Source organism: Marmota flaviventris, chromosome 14 (assembly GCF_047511675.1).
Source record: "Marmota flaviventris isolate mMarFla1 chromosome 14, mMarFla1.hap1, whole genome shotgun sequence".
In the NCBI taxonomy this organism is placed as follows: Eukaryota; Metazoa; Chordata; class Mammalia; order Rodentia; family Sciuridae; genus Marmota; species Marmota flaviventris.
In genome coordinates, this window is record NC_092511.1 from 61165341 (window position 1) to 61179877 (window position 14537).

Here is a 14537-nt window from a genome sequence, read left to right on the forward strand (position 1 = left end):
GTTGTACCTCAGTGGTGGAACGCTCACTTAGCACATGTGAGGCACTGGGTTCTATGTTCAGCAACACATACAAATTAAAGGAAGATGTTGTGTCCATCTACAACTAAAAAAATGTTTTAAAAACATTAGGAAAAATGAGTTACTTTGGGGATTATGCTCAATGGGAGCAGATGAGCCTGGTTCCTATCCTAGGAGCTCTACTTCCACAAGAATAGCACTTGCACAATAACAGCATCCACCTGCTGGACTCATTCACTGTTATATCCCTAACACTAGAAACAGCTATTCAATTAGTATTTATCAAAATGTTGAATTGACTGGATTTTGTCCTATACTGGCTCCTGCAAGGACCTGACCCATACTTTATGCCCTCTGTTTGACCAGTATCTCCAATGCCTCCATTTCTTTAGGCAAAACACTATATTCATATTCTGAAGGGAAAGAGTCAACAGAGAAGTAGATGGGTACTGTTTACCTTAGGTATGGTCTACGATGTGCTGTGTACAAGTGTCTTCCCAAATTCTTCTGCAAGGGATCCATAAGTTAAATAGTGAAGCCTTGCATTGGTATGCATGTTAGTGTGCATTGGGGATGGGAGGGTGACCTATAATGTGCTTTCAGTCATTTTAAAAGCCAGTGACCACACAGTCACTTTAGAGAAGCTTAATTATGGCAAGGGTTTTCTGGCTGGGGGTGGCAATATAACCCCAAAAGATATATACACAATTATGTTTGGCAGAAAAAAGGCACTGGATGATCTGGTAACACCTGAGCTGGATCTTTAAGTTATACTTTGACAAATAAGTTACCATAGAACAAGCTCCCAGGGAGCTCCCAAATAAATTTTCAGAAAGTGTCCACCGAGTTAAGCTTTAAAACAAAGCATAAATTTTCAAGGTGGTGACATACAAAGTCTCCTGTGGCAGGCCTGCTGAACCTTACTGGAAAAAAGGTGTGTACATATTCAAACATATGCATACCTACAAGTAGAATGTGGCACTCTATTTGCACTTGGGTATATAAACACCCTGTCCTGGTTGCAGGGGCAGGAACTTTATCATGTAGGTGTCTTTGTGAAACCATTGCTTTTGCACTATTGAAGCAGGCCAGTCATACCCACCCAGAAGACCCTTGCCATAATTAAGCTTCTCTTTGTCAGATCAGCAGGAAGTCTGCAGAGGATATTGAGGTTGGTAATTTCTTCTTCTTCTTTTTTTAATGTCAGGTTTGCACACAAAAGGTGTGACAGAGTAGTCTGAAAGCTTCTTATTAAAAAATGATTTTTATGTTTTCTTGGTAAAAACTTGTGAAACCTGTATCTATCTAGAGGATAGAATGACATTCCATGGTATTTGAACCTCCTACCCCACCCCACCCTACTCCCACCGGGTAGAAAATTAAAGGAATTTCTATCATCTGTTTTCAGAGGAAGAATTCTTAGGCTCAAGCCACCTCTGAACCCTGCAATTAATAAATCTGGTTCCTGAGAATTCCTTAGGTATCTGGCCTCTTCTGTCTTAATTCACCATAACACTTTCAACACATCTTATAGGTATTCTTACAGTCTTACATTCTCTTCTAACCAATAACTTATTCCCTCCGTAATACCTCACGCTACATATTTTGTGTAGAAAATTAAACAAGCTGAAAACAAATACAATGTCCTGGGTTACAATCCCTGATTCGTTTAAGAAGTCGGCTAGTTTACTTGAATTAGCAATCCCTCTTTGAATATGAGTTTTATGTGAGTGTAACAGAGGGGATATGTCTTGGGAAACACCTACCCAAAAGCAAAAAAAAAAAAAAAGGAAGTCAGCTTGGTCACTGCTTTTTTTTTTTTAACTACTGGGGTCCACTTTCTTCTGGTTCTATTTTCCTTTAAAAGCTAGGTGCTGCAGAGCTTGCTCATCATTGGTCAGATTTTCCAGAAGTTGATTCTAGCCTCATTCACCACCTTCTCAACCCTGGTCCTAAATCCTTGAGAATATAATTGACAGATGGATGTTAGTGGGCATGTCGCCAGGCATCATCCTGGAGGAAAGGAGGTAAAGGGTCTTGGATGTGGTGGGTAGGAATTTTGAGCATGGGACTCTGAAAGGAGCAGCTGCTGTATGTCCTCTACACTGTCCACTGGGCACAAGGCCATTTAAGGTTCTGGTCTTCTTGGGTTGTTGCCTGACCAGCAAGGTCCAGCACTATCCTGGCTATTTCATTTGAAAGACCTAAAACCTTAGGTGATTTTGCCTGGGAATGGCAATTTGGGCTTGAGTGCCTTTAGGAAGGGCACTCCAAGCACTTGTGGATGCATTGTTCTCTACTGTAAATATCCCCTCTGCTGATTCCTGCTGCTTCCTTTCACCGCCTCCACAATACAGTTTACCAATGAGGCAACTTGGGGAGGTTTTAGATTTGCAAGGGGCTTTGTGGGAGATGCAGTGCCTCTGCATCTCTAGCAGTTCCCCAGGTTTTCATGACCATGAGAGGGGTTTAGAGGGAATGTTTTATGAAGGAAATGTGACCTGAATATTGAGGAAACCACGTGAGAGAACTGGCCTAGAAATGACTAACTCTAGGGAAGTGTTCGAGTAGAAAACACAAAGGGTGGCTACATAAAAGAAGCAAAATGTGCGGATTCCCAGGGGCATTGTAGTAATGACTGAAGCAAAAAAAAAAAAAAATGTTGAGAAGGAGTAAGATGGAATTATGGACTCTGGCTCTAAATTACAAGATAAATTGTATAACTTGTACATTCTAGAGAGTGCTGGCTAGGGAATACTACAGTTCAATACATGTCAAATACTCACTTTTCTTTTGGAGGCTATGGAAACTAATGAAATTCTTAAGAAAATCTGGAGTCTAACAGCAAGACTAACTGGAAAGATTGAAAATTACTGGAGTTTAAGACACAGGGAAAGAAAACTTCCAGACTGGGAACTACGCCTCTCCCCCACATTCAAAACTACTTTGTGCCCTTTTGTTATTAAATGAGTGCTTAGTTTTTGAATATAAATAAATTGTTATTTTAAGATCTAAATTCCAAGCTGATATGGTGGTACCTTCCTGAAATCCCAGCCACCCCCCCAAACCACACCCCTGCAAAAGCATTTGATGACTGGGATATATGGTCACAACAATCAGTGGCACAAGAAATATGAATTGGTTCCACTTATAACTAGAACTAAAAATAATGTTTCTCAAACTGGTTTAAAAAGTAAAGTAAAATTCAGCTGGGCCTGGTGCCTGTCATTACAAAGTCCCAGGAGACTCGGGGGAATCACAAATTTAAGGCCAACCTCAATAACTGAGCAAGGCCCTGAGAAACTTAGTGAGATTTTTGTCTCAAAAATAAAACATCAAATGGGCTTGGAATGTAGCTCTGTAGTAAAACATGCCTGGGTTCAAACCTTACTTAAAAAAAGAATTAAATACCTTGCCATGAAAATGAGGCACAATGTTTTAGACTGAAAGCAAGAGTGGTTTAGTGAGCAGTAATAATCAGACAAGTTTCCCTAACCAAGTTTGGACACAAATATGAAAAAGTAAAGCACAGAAAATGTCAGTTACTAGGTTAAATTAAAATGACCACACATGAAGTCACTTAACAATCCTCCTGTAAGTTCACCAAATGTGCTCTTTCAGGTACTAGGATAAATGCAAGTAGGTAGCTGTAAAAGATAAATGATGGAAGATATACAAGGTACCATACCTACTTTTATGATGCTCTAGGCAGAGCAACTTAATGACAGCGAATGACTGACTTGAAGGTTAGTAGAACTGAATCCACCTCGGCCTGTTCTCATGATATTCATTAACCTAATTTTGCTACAAGGATTGTAGGTGTTTGAGTATGCCAATACTCTCATCATGATTTGAGCTTTCTTGATGTTCTCCACCTTCTTGTAGGAGACAGACCTGATTTGATAAAATCCACAACATATTTTTTTCTTTAAATGTTTTCAAGTAGAAGTTCGTGAGGTAAACACACTTTGTACTAGAATGGGATGATGTTGGTCTTCTTTCTAATGCCATCTGTTTTCTCTTTTGTGTCTCTGAAATTCTTGGTCCTCACGTTTGACCATGGAGATGTGAACCTCCCACAAGAAGGCCAGGGGAAGACTCTGTCCTAGTTGGGGAGTACCCAGGAGGTCAATGAAGACATTCTACCCGGTCGATACTTTCCCACCTTACCTAGGTCATCCACACACCTTTCAGAGTGCACCAAAAATGCAAAGCCAGCTAAGCCACCAGTGGTGGACACATCCCTGAATCCTTGAGCATTGAGCAACTCTAAAAGTAATGAGTCCATTTGCTATTATCCTCTTCCATTTTTTTGCTGCCAGTGTCATTCTGGGGGATTCATCCCAGGAGTGCCTCTGTGATCCCACTTACCAGGCTTTGATAAGGGAACGCCCTTGGATAAGGACTGCCATACTCTGTTCTGTTACACTGGCTATCTTGTAAAAGAGGCCTTTGTTGAAACCATACAATTCAGCTGAAGCCAGGTGAATTTTCTTAAAAGCTGGTGCTATCCTTGAAAATCAAATACTCAGGGCTGGGGCTATGGCTCAGCGGTAGAGCACTCACTTAGCACAGGTGAGGCCCTGGGTTCAATCCTCATGACCACATAAAAATAAATAAATAAAATAAAGGTTAAAAAAAATAAAATCAAATCCTCAGCTTTTAAGGTTATTCAGAGATTTAAATGGTCAGTGAATTAGAGATCAGCATTGGCTTTTGTAAAAAAAAATCGCTAAATTTCTTAGAAATGCTATGGAAAGTAGTAGTTTACACTTGTCTTACCTTGACTAATTAAAGCCTACCCTTTTCTTGAAGCATCAAGAGTATGAACTCAAAAGTCCAAAGGTTCCGATAAATCAGATGTGGGTGAGACTCAAGACACAATTCATCCTTCACCAGCTGTGAGCCTGTGAAATGAATACGTCACATGCTTCCAAAATACAAAGGTGGAACAGGTATAGGACGGTCAGTCCCCCATTCCAAAAGGGAGGAACAAATGAAGAACTGAGTGACTGGAGCAGGCATGGTAGCACATGCCTGTAAGCCCACTACTGGGGAGGCTGAGGTGGGAGGATTCTCAGGTTCAAGGCCAGACAAAAAAAGGGAAAACATTAAGTCATAAAGTTGGAGAACAATCTCTTTTGATTCCATGTCCTGCACAGGTGCACACTAAGACAAGGGTTGGATCCTCCAAGGCCTCATACAGCTCATTGCTATATTTTTGCTGGGCTCACTTCACCCAGCAGCTCTCAGAAGTTAGCAGTTTGCCCTCATCTTGTCCAGACCGGAATTGTTGGCTGATGGCTCTTTGGTTCTAGGGTCTTGAGGGGCTGCCCTACTCCTACAATGCCAAGTCATTGCCCCAAAGGGTAGTCTCTTTGGTGGCTCTGATCCTGGTCATGCCTCCGACCATGCTCTCAGGCTTTCTACAACATACTCTGAAATCTCGGCAGAGACATATGGCTCATATAATTACAGAAGAAGAGAAATCTCACAGAAGCCTTTTTCCAAGATGGAGACCCTGCAATGCTGGTCATGTGGCTCAGTCGACATCCAAAACCCTCAGAACCAAGGAAGCTAATGGCATAATTCTCAGCCCAAGTCCAAAGACCTGAGAATCTAGGAGTCACTTGGTGCCAGTCTTGGAATCCATCCTCTAAAATGAACAGATTTTATTTCCCAGGGGCAGAAAAAGACGAGTGACTTACATCTGCCTTTCTTGTGTTCCTATGTGGGCCCGAAGCCGAATGCATTGTGCCCACCCATATTGAGGGTAGATATTCCCCACTCATTCTGTACAACCACACATCAGTTTCCTTCAGAACACCCCTGAAAGTCTCACCCAGAAGTAATTCTTTACCATGTTCCTATTCCTTAATGCAGTAAAGCTGATACCTAAAATTAACCATCACATCTCCTAATGAGCTCTGGCTACAGGCTGCAGAAGAGACTTTACAACACATTTTTGATGCCATTAGAGTGAGATGTCCACTCAATGTCTGAAGTTGCAGGGATTCCAGTGACTTAGCATTGCTCTCCCAGTGCTAGCAGCTGTGAGGTCTGCTTGGAATGATTCAGCCTCATGGTCTCAGACTCTCCCCTCTCCAGTCCAGTTCCTACAATCCATGGATTGTGCCATGTGCAGGTGCCCAGGAAGCTGTGTCAACAGTTTCTCCAGTCAGCCAGTGCCAACACTGCTCAGGGAGTAGAAACACATGGAATTCTCTGTGGAAAAGTGGTAAATAAATAAATAAATAAATAAAACCCAAATAAACAAACAAACTCATTCTTTCCTGAACTGAGACTGTTTCTTTTTCCTTGACCTCCCAGGACTCTCAGAGAAAATAATCAGGGTCAGTTTTTCTTTGTACCAAATCCTTCACAGAAGGAACCAAGGACTATATAGTGTAGTCACTTTGGATCTGTTGACTATGTATTTGGTTACTTTTCAGAGTCCCTTGGCTTGAACTGATTAATAATATTAGAGTTAGAAATACCAAATTCTAAATTTAGTAGAAAGATCTAGTCATTACCTATATCATCAAGGTTAGAGCACATACTTTTGGTAGGCCCTAGGAATATAAAATATACGTAAGGCACAGAGTACATGTCCAAAAAAAGTGTCCAATCACTCTGGAGAGATGGAAAACATACAATAAAAAATAAATAGCATTTTCATACTACGTACCATACAAGCACTAGGAATTTTGAGGAAGCAGATATCACTGAATGGAGGCAATTAAAAGAATCCATTACTAAGTAAGTGCTCAATAAATCCATAAAGGAAGTGGAACAGATTTAACCTGAGTCTTAATGAGAAGGACTTAGCAGTAGACAGAAACTGCTTTAGACATGAGTAAAGGAAGAGAATGGTACTCCACCTGGAGCTTTTCAAGAACCAGGAGTGCACTGGAACAGGGCTGTGGTGGTTTACCATGCTGTGCATCAGAGGGGTCCTGGAGTTGGTCTCAGAAACTCTAGCTTCACAGAGCCTCCAAGAAATGCACAGTAGCAGGCACATTTGTGAGAGATTCAGGGAACACAAAAGAGACTCATGCTGTGGTGGGAAGGGCCTTGGCTTGTGCAGATGTTTGACTTTCCACTGCTCAGATGGGCTCATTTTGAACAACTCTCTGCTACTTCCCTATAGTAACTGTGTCAGAGATGAGTTGATCTTACTGGGTTCTCTATCACTGGTTGAGCAAATATTACAACAAGAATGTATTTAGTATAAAATGAAAATTTATGAACATGGAGATAAGACTTTCCCAACTTGCTGGACACTATCATCAGGGCCCACTGCTTCCTACAGGAAGGGTTTTGTTCCTGTCTAAGAGCCTCCCTCTCTGGGATGGCCTCTGTTGTTGGTCACAATTCCTTCAGTTCCTAAGCTGCATTCCTTTTAGTAGTTTCTCAGATGTGAAGCCTCTTCCTTTTGACCATCCAGCACAGCTCTTCTTTACATCAGCCATTTCTTTCAAGTTCAGTGTTCTTCACAGTCTGAAAGAACCATTGCAAAATTGGCTGCTGTGGCTTTCTGTGGACATTCGAATGAAACCTGTGACAAGCAGTCCTCTAGAGACAACCTTGGGTCGATTCATGAACTCTGTGTCTATGATTCACTATGTAGGATGGCTGTCCACTACTGCAATATCACTGGAGAGTAGCAGTACTTTCTTATTGCACTTCATTTGGGATTTCTATGAGAAAGTATGTCACACTATGTAAATTATGACCGCCCTTTAGTACTATTTCCTCCTGGGATCTTTGACTCTGCACTACTCAGCCTGGGTACCAGTATACTGAACCAGCTCTGATATATTATGCACAGGTATCGTGAAAGTTTGACTGCTGCAAAGAAAACTGAGTTGGTTCAAAAGGCAAAATCAGACTCCTTTTTCAGCAGCAAGATCTATCTATGAACAATTTTATCATTACTTGACAACCATGGTTGGCTGCCTGTGCACGTGCAAACCATTTTAGAAAGGAACATATATTGACCTCCAAATCCTAGAAAAACCTCTAGTAGTAAGTAATACAATAGTTTAAATTGAGTCTATTGCCCTTCTCTATTAAGCTTTGCTGCTTCCTTTTCTGGTGCAGGAAAGTCCAGAAGAAAGAACAATAAACATGAGCTCTCTTTGGGGGAAGAAATGGAACTGGTATTGAGAGCATTTCTTCTCAGAAGGGTTACTTGGCTTGAAAGTCTTCATAGGAAGTAATATTCATAATTCTTCTGTGCCATGATCACAGCTGTCCCCTTATCAGAGAGCACAGCCACCGTGATAAAAGTTAAATGAATGTTGACATCCAAACGGAACATGCTGGCTTAAAATCCTTCCTCAATTCTAGAGAAGCCAAGTGGCTGAACTTGTGTTTCCCTATTCATCTCACTAACAGACTGCCATCTTCCAGGAGTACTCAGAACAGCCTTCTGTCCATGGCTCAGGAGGGCCTTGGTGTGGCTACCTATATTTCATAATTTAGATTTTTCAGCTCACTAGTGAAAACTGACCTCCTAACCATGCCCTGCCTTCTAGCAAATTATACACACAGAAAGACATCTGTTTCGTGGTGGGATTTTCCATATTTTTGTAAACTATCAGCTGCATAGTGGTAGAAAATTCACAGACATACTTATGCAGAATACTTTGCTGCCTCTGTGAAACCAATGTAGATATTGCCATGTTTTCTTATGAACAGGTGCAGCAGTACCAAATTGAAAAGGTACAACAGATAGGACTCTAAAGCCTTGAGTAGCTGATGGCCTCCTGGTAAAAATTTGTTTTGGGAAGAAAGGGGAAAGGATAGGGGGATAATCAAGATGCTTCTGTTTATACTGAAGGGTTTAATAAAACTATTGTATTTGTGTGTATATGTGTATGTATATATATCTGCTTTTTAAATGTTCAGGCCTAAATACACTAAGTGTAACTTTCCATTCAAAAGTAATACTGAGGCTTTTTATGAATTTCATATAAAGTAAACTCTCTTGTTGAAAATATACATTTTGAATCACTGGGGTTGTATCTCAGTGGCAGAGAGCTTGCCTTGCATATGTGAGGCACTAGGTTCAATTCTCTGCACAGTAAATGAATAAAAATTAGTAAACAAATAAAGCCCACCAACAACTGAAATAGTATTTCAAAAAATAAATTTTTTCTTTACTACTACTGAATAACTCTCCTAGTCTTAAAAAAAAATTCGTATCATTTGAGAGGAATGAATCTGAATTCATCTTTTGTCTTTATGGGCACATCCTTAACTTTCTTTAATATCCTATTCATTCAAACAAAAACTACGTTATTGGATAACAGAAATTCCATTCATCCACTCATAGACTGAATTAATATGTATTGGATTCCTTACCATGTGCCAGGTATACTTCTGTGTGCTGGTTATACAGCTGTATCTCATATAATGTACCTGCTTTTATGGAGTTTACATCCCAGTGAAGAAGACTGACCAAAACATTATAAACAATATATAACATCAGGTGCTAAGAAGAAAAAGCAGGGATTGGGGCAGAATGTGGAGGTGGTTGCTACTATAAATAAGGTGGCTAGGGAAGGTCTGTCTAAAGAGGCAACATAGGAAGAGAATCTCATAAGCATATAAGCCATGCGACTAGGAAAGAACATTCTGCAGAGAGGTTAAGGCAGTGAAAAGGCCCTGAATATTAACTTATGTGGCATGTTTAGGAATAGCAGAGGCTGGTGAGGATGCAGCATACTGATTAAGAAAAAAGAGTTGGGGCTGGGGATGTGGCTCAAGTGGTAACGCGCTTGCCTGGCATGCGCGGGACACTGGGTTCCATCCTCAGTACTACATAAAAATAAAATAAAGATGTTGTGTCCACCGAAAACTGAAAAATAAATATTAAAAAAATTTCTCTCTCTCTGTCTCTCTCTCATAAAAAATAAATAAAAAAGAGTCATAAGAACTAGGGGAGAAAGGCAGAGACTATTTTACAAAAGGTCCATTTAGCCTAGTAAGTATATGTAAATGAGGCCACTAGTGAGATTGAGAAGTAGAGTGGTACAATTTGGCTTCCCTGTATGAAATATGAAGCTATAATGGAAAGGTAGGGAAGAAGAGGGTTGAGGGAAAAGCAGGGAGACCAAATAGGTTATTACTATATTCCAGGCAAGAGTCTTAGGCGAATCTCACAGATGACGGACAAGTGGTTACATTTTGCATTCAGTCTCTGTTTCGAAGATAGAGAAATTAGGATTATTGATGACTTGTATATAAGGAGGAAGAAATGTGAAAAGTAAAACATGACTCCTAGATTTTCTTTTCTTGAACAAGTAGGTGAATTCTGAGATAGAAATGAGGCAAACTGGAGGAAGGTTTGGAGAAGCATGGACTTGAGTTCTATTTTGCCCATGTTGGGTTCAAGAGGTTGAATAGAAAATTGAATTTCACAGTGTAATTTAGGGCTTGAAAATTAATCTGGGAGTCATTAGGGAATAACCATGGCATTAGATAAAAATCACTTAATGTAGCTGAAAAAGAGAAAATGGCAAAGGTCTAACCTCTGGAGTATTCCAACATTAAGAAGTAAAGAATAGGAATAACAAACAAAAAACTTACCACTGAACTAGAAGAAAAATCAGGACATTGGTATGCTGTAGCCAGGTAACCAAAGGGTTTCATTTCACACAGGCGGAAATATTTCTATATGTTCTCATGTGTATGTAGAAGCTCAAAGAGTTGATTGTCCTAAGAGAGAGTAAAATAGTGATTGGCAGAGGCTGGAAAAAGTTGGGGAGTGAAGTTTGGAGAGAGGATGGTTTACAGGTAAAGGGGTGCTGTTGGGGGAGAAAACTAATGTTTTATAGAGTAGGGAAACTGAGTTTGACAACAATGAACTGCATATTTCAAAATGACTCCTTAATAGGATTTTGAATGTTCTCTAACACAAAGATATATATTTGAAATGTAATATATACGCCAATTACCCTATTATACATTGTGTGTATACATATATATTGAAATATCACCCTGTACACCATAAATATGTACAATTATGTATCAATTAAAATATTTCAAATTAAATTAAAAATTCAGCTCCTCAAAAAAAGAAGAAAGCCTGAACCATGTACTCACTATGTTGTATAAGAAATCTTTTTTTAAATTAACTTTTTCTTTTTTATTTTGTTATTATTTTTATTTATATATGACAGCGGAATGCATTACAATTCTTATTATGCACACATAGAGCACAAGTTTTCATATCTCTGGTTGTATACAAACTACATTCACACCAATTTGTGTCTTCATAAAAGTACTTTGGATAATGATGTCCATCACACTCCACCATCTTTTCTAATCCCATGCCCCCTCTGTTCCTCTCCCAACTCTCTGCTCTATCTTGAGTTCTTCTATTCCTCCCATGCTCCCCATCACTACACCACTATGAATCAGCCTCTTTATATCAGAGAAAACATTTGGCATTTGTTTTTTTTTTTTTTTTGTATTAGTTAACTTCACTAATCCATCCATTTACCTGCAAATGCCATAATTTTATTCTCTTTTATTGCTGAGTAATATTGTGTATAAATGCCACAGTTTTTTTATCCATTCATCTATTGAAGGGCATCTAGGTTGGTTCCACATTTTAGCTATTGTGAATTGTGCTGCTACAAACATCGATGTGGCGAGTGTCCCTGTAGTATGCTGTTTTTAAGTCCTTTGGTTATCAACTAAAGAGAAATAGGAGAGCCAGAATAGGCAAAGCAATCCTTAACAAGAAGAGTGAAGCAGGAAGCAATAGTAACAAACATAGCAAGGTATTGGCACCAAAACAGACTTGTAGACCAAGTACAGAATAGAGGACACACAGACAAACCCACATAAATACAGTTATCTCATACGAGACAAAGGCACCAAAAACATACACTGGAGAAAAGATAGCCTCTTCAACAAATGGTACTGGGAAAACTGGAAATCCATAGGCAGCAAAATGAAATTAAGCCACTCCCTCTCTCACCATGCACAAAACTCAACTCAAAGTGGATCAAGGACTTAGGAATTAAACCAAAATCCCTGAGCCTAATAGAAAAAAAGACCAAATCTTTATCATGTAGGATTTGGCCCTGACTTCCTTTACCAGACTCCTATAGTGCAAGAAATGAAAATCAAGAGTCAATAAATGAGATGGATGCAAACTGAAAAGCTTCTTCTCAGCAAAAGAAACAATGAAACAATCAGTGAGGTGAAGAGAGTGCCTACAGAATGGCAGCAAATTTTACCACAGGCAAATCAGAGCACTAATCTCTAGGATATCTAAAGAACTCAAAAAACTTAACACCAAAAAAAAAAAAAAAAAAAAGAAAGAAAGAAAGAAAAAAACAAATCCGAGACTCTTAGAACACAAGAAGTAAAACAAGAACCAATAAATGGGATGGATTCAAATTGAAAGGCTTCTTCTCAGCAAAAGGAAACAATTAATAACATGAGGATAGACCTACAGATTGGGAGAAAATCTTTACCACATGCACCTCAGATAAAGGATTAACCTCTAATAAATATAAAGAATTCAAAACACTGAACACCAAAAAAACCCAAATAACCCAATCAATAAATGGGCTAAGGAACTGAACAGACACTTCACAAATGAAGAAATACAATTGATCATCAAATATATGAAAAAGTGTTCAACATCTCTAGCAATTAGAGAAATGCAAATCAAAATGAAGATTTGATCTCACTCCTGTCAGAATGGCAATCATCAAGAATACAGGCTACAAAAAATGTTGGAGAAGATGTGGTGAAAAGGTACACTCATACATTGCTGATGGGACTGCAAATTGGTACAACCACTATGGAAAGCAGTATGGAGATTCCTCAGAAAATTGGGAATGGAAGCACCATTTCACCCAGCTATCCCACACTTTGTTTATACCCAAAGGATTTAAAATCAATATACTCTAGTGCTGCAGCCACATCAAGGTTTATAGCAGCTCAATTCACAATAGCTAGACTATGGAACCAACTGAGGTGTCCCTCAGTAGATGAATGCATAAAGAAACGGTGGTATATATACACAATGGTATATTACAAAGCATTAAAAGAGAATACAATCATGGCATTTGCAGGTAAATGGGTGGAGTTGGAGAATACCATCCTAAGTGAAGTAAGCCAATCCCAAAAAACCAAAGGCCAAATGTTTTCTCTGATATGTGGGTGCTGATCCATAATGGGGTGAATGAGAGGAATGGAGGAAGTTTAGATAGGGCAAAGGGGAGGGAGGGAGAGGTAAGGGGCAGGGGTTAGGAAAGATGTTGGAATGAGATGGACATTATTACCCTAAGTACATGTATGAAGACACGGATGGTGTGATTCTACTTTGTGTACAACCAGAGACATGAAAAATTGTGCTCTATATGTGTACTATGATTTGAAATGCATTCTGCTGTTATGTATAACAAATTAGAATAAATAAATAAATTTTAAAAAACACTGTAGAAAACAGTGGAAGCTGGTTCTTAATATTATTTGTGAAAATAAGTAGTTTGGCTAAATTCCATAGGACATGCATTCAAAGGAAAGACATTGTTGAAGAACCTACTCCATGTTTTCAGTCTGGCTACAGCTAGCCATGCTTCTAAATATAGTGGTGTATCAAACGCTGGCACACAGGGTCACAGGTATAAGCAGACAAGACAACAAAAAGCTATGACACTGTGTAGAAAGTTGCAAAAGCTGTGTATCCTGGACAACATGCTGGAATTATTCAAATTCAACCCAAATACCTGTAATTTCATAAATAATAACACTGTATAGAATAATCCTTCCATGGAATGGCTCTGAGAGATAAGAAGAGCCAAAAAGGCTTTTTTTTTTTTTTTTCTATTCTAGGAATGTGGCTAGGAACATAAACAATGAAGACACGTTGCCTGAATACAAAAGCTCTCCTCCCAAACCCCCAGCTCTGGCTTTGTGGAACGTAGACCATATGGATGCATGACTTTTGACTCATAAGTCCCAGAAACAGCCATAAATAAGGGTTCCATTATTTGCATATGTGTAAAACCTACAGGAAGTTGGGTGGAGAAGGCAGAGTCAATGTCATCTCATAACTTACAGAGGCCAATTGTAGCATGATTACAAGCAGCTACATCCCCAAAAAACCTCCCAGAAAAAAAGCTCCTCACCACAAAGTGTCACAGCTTCATTATACCCTCTCACTCTGAGAAGTCCATGTTATTCCTCTGATGGCCACAACAACTCGACTCTTTGATGGCCATGTGGCCTACACAGCTACCAAAGAGAAAAAGGGCATTCCTTGCCTTCAGATTCCCACTTGGAAGGGAGGATACCAGGGATTTTAACCCATACTGCAAAAAGGCACCTATGTTTATGATGAGTAAATTACAAGGAAAGTTTTTTTTTAACAACATTGTAGTGAACAATTTGTTTTGAATGAATTTTCATCTAGTGTTAAAATTTACATATATAGCTATGTATGTTAAAATTCTATATTAATTTGGAAAAGGAAAAGAAAGCAAAAC

The 14537-nt window shown here is 39.2% G+C and overlaps 1 pseudogene; it reads left to right on the top strand.

The window, feature by feature from the left end:
- Positions 1 to 6887: 6887 nt before the first annotated feature.
- On the top strand, positions 6888 to 8265 carry LOC114091955 (centromere protein I pseudogene; annotated as a pseudogene).
- The last annotated feature ends 6272 nt before the right edge of the window (positions 8266 to 14537 follow it).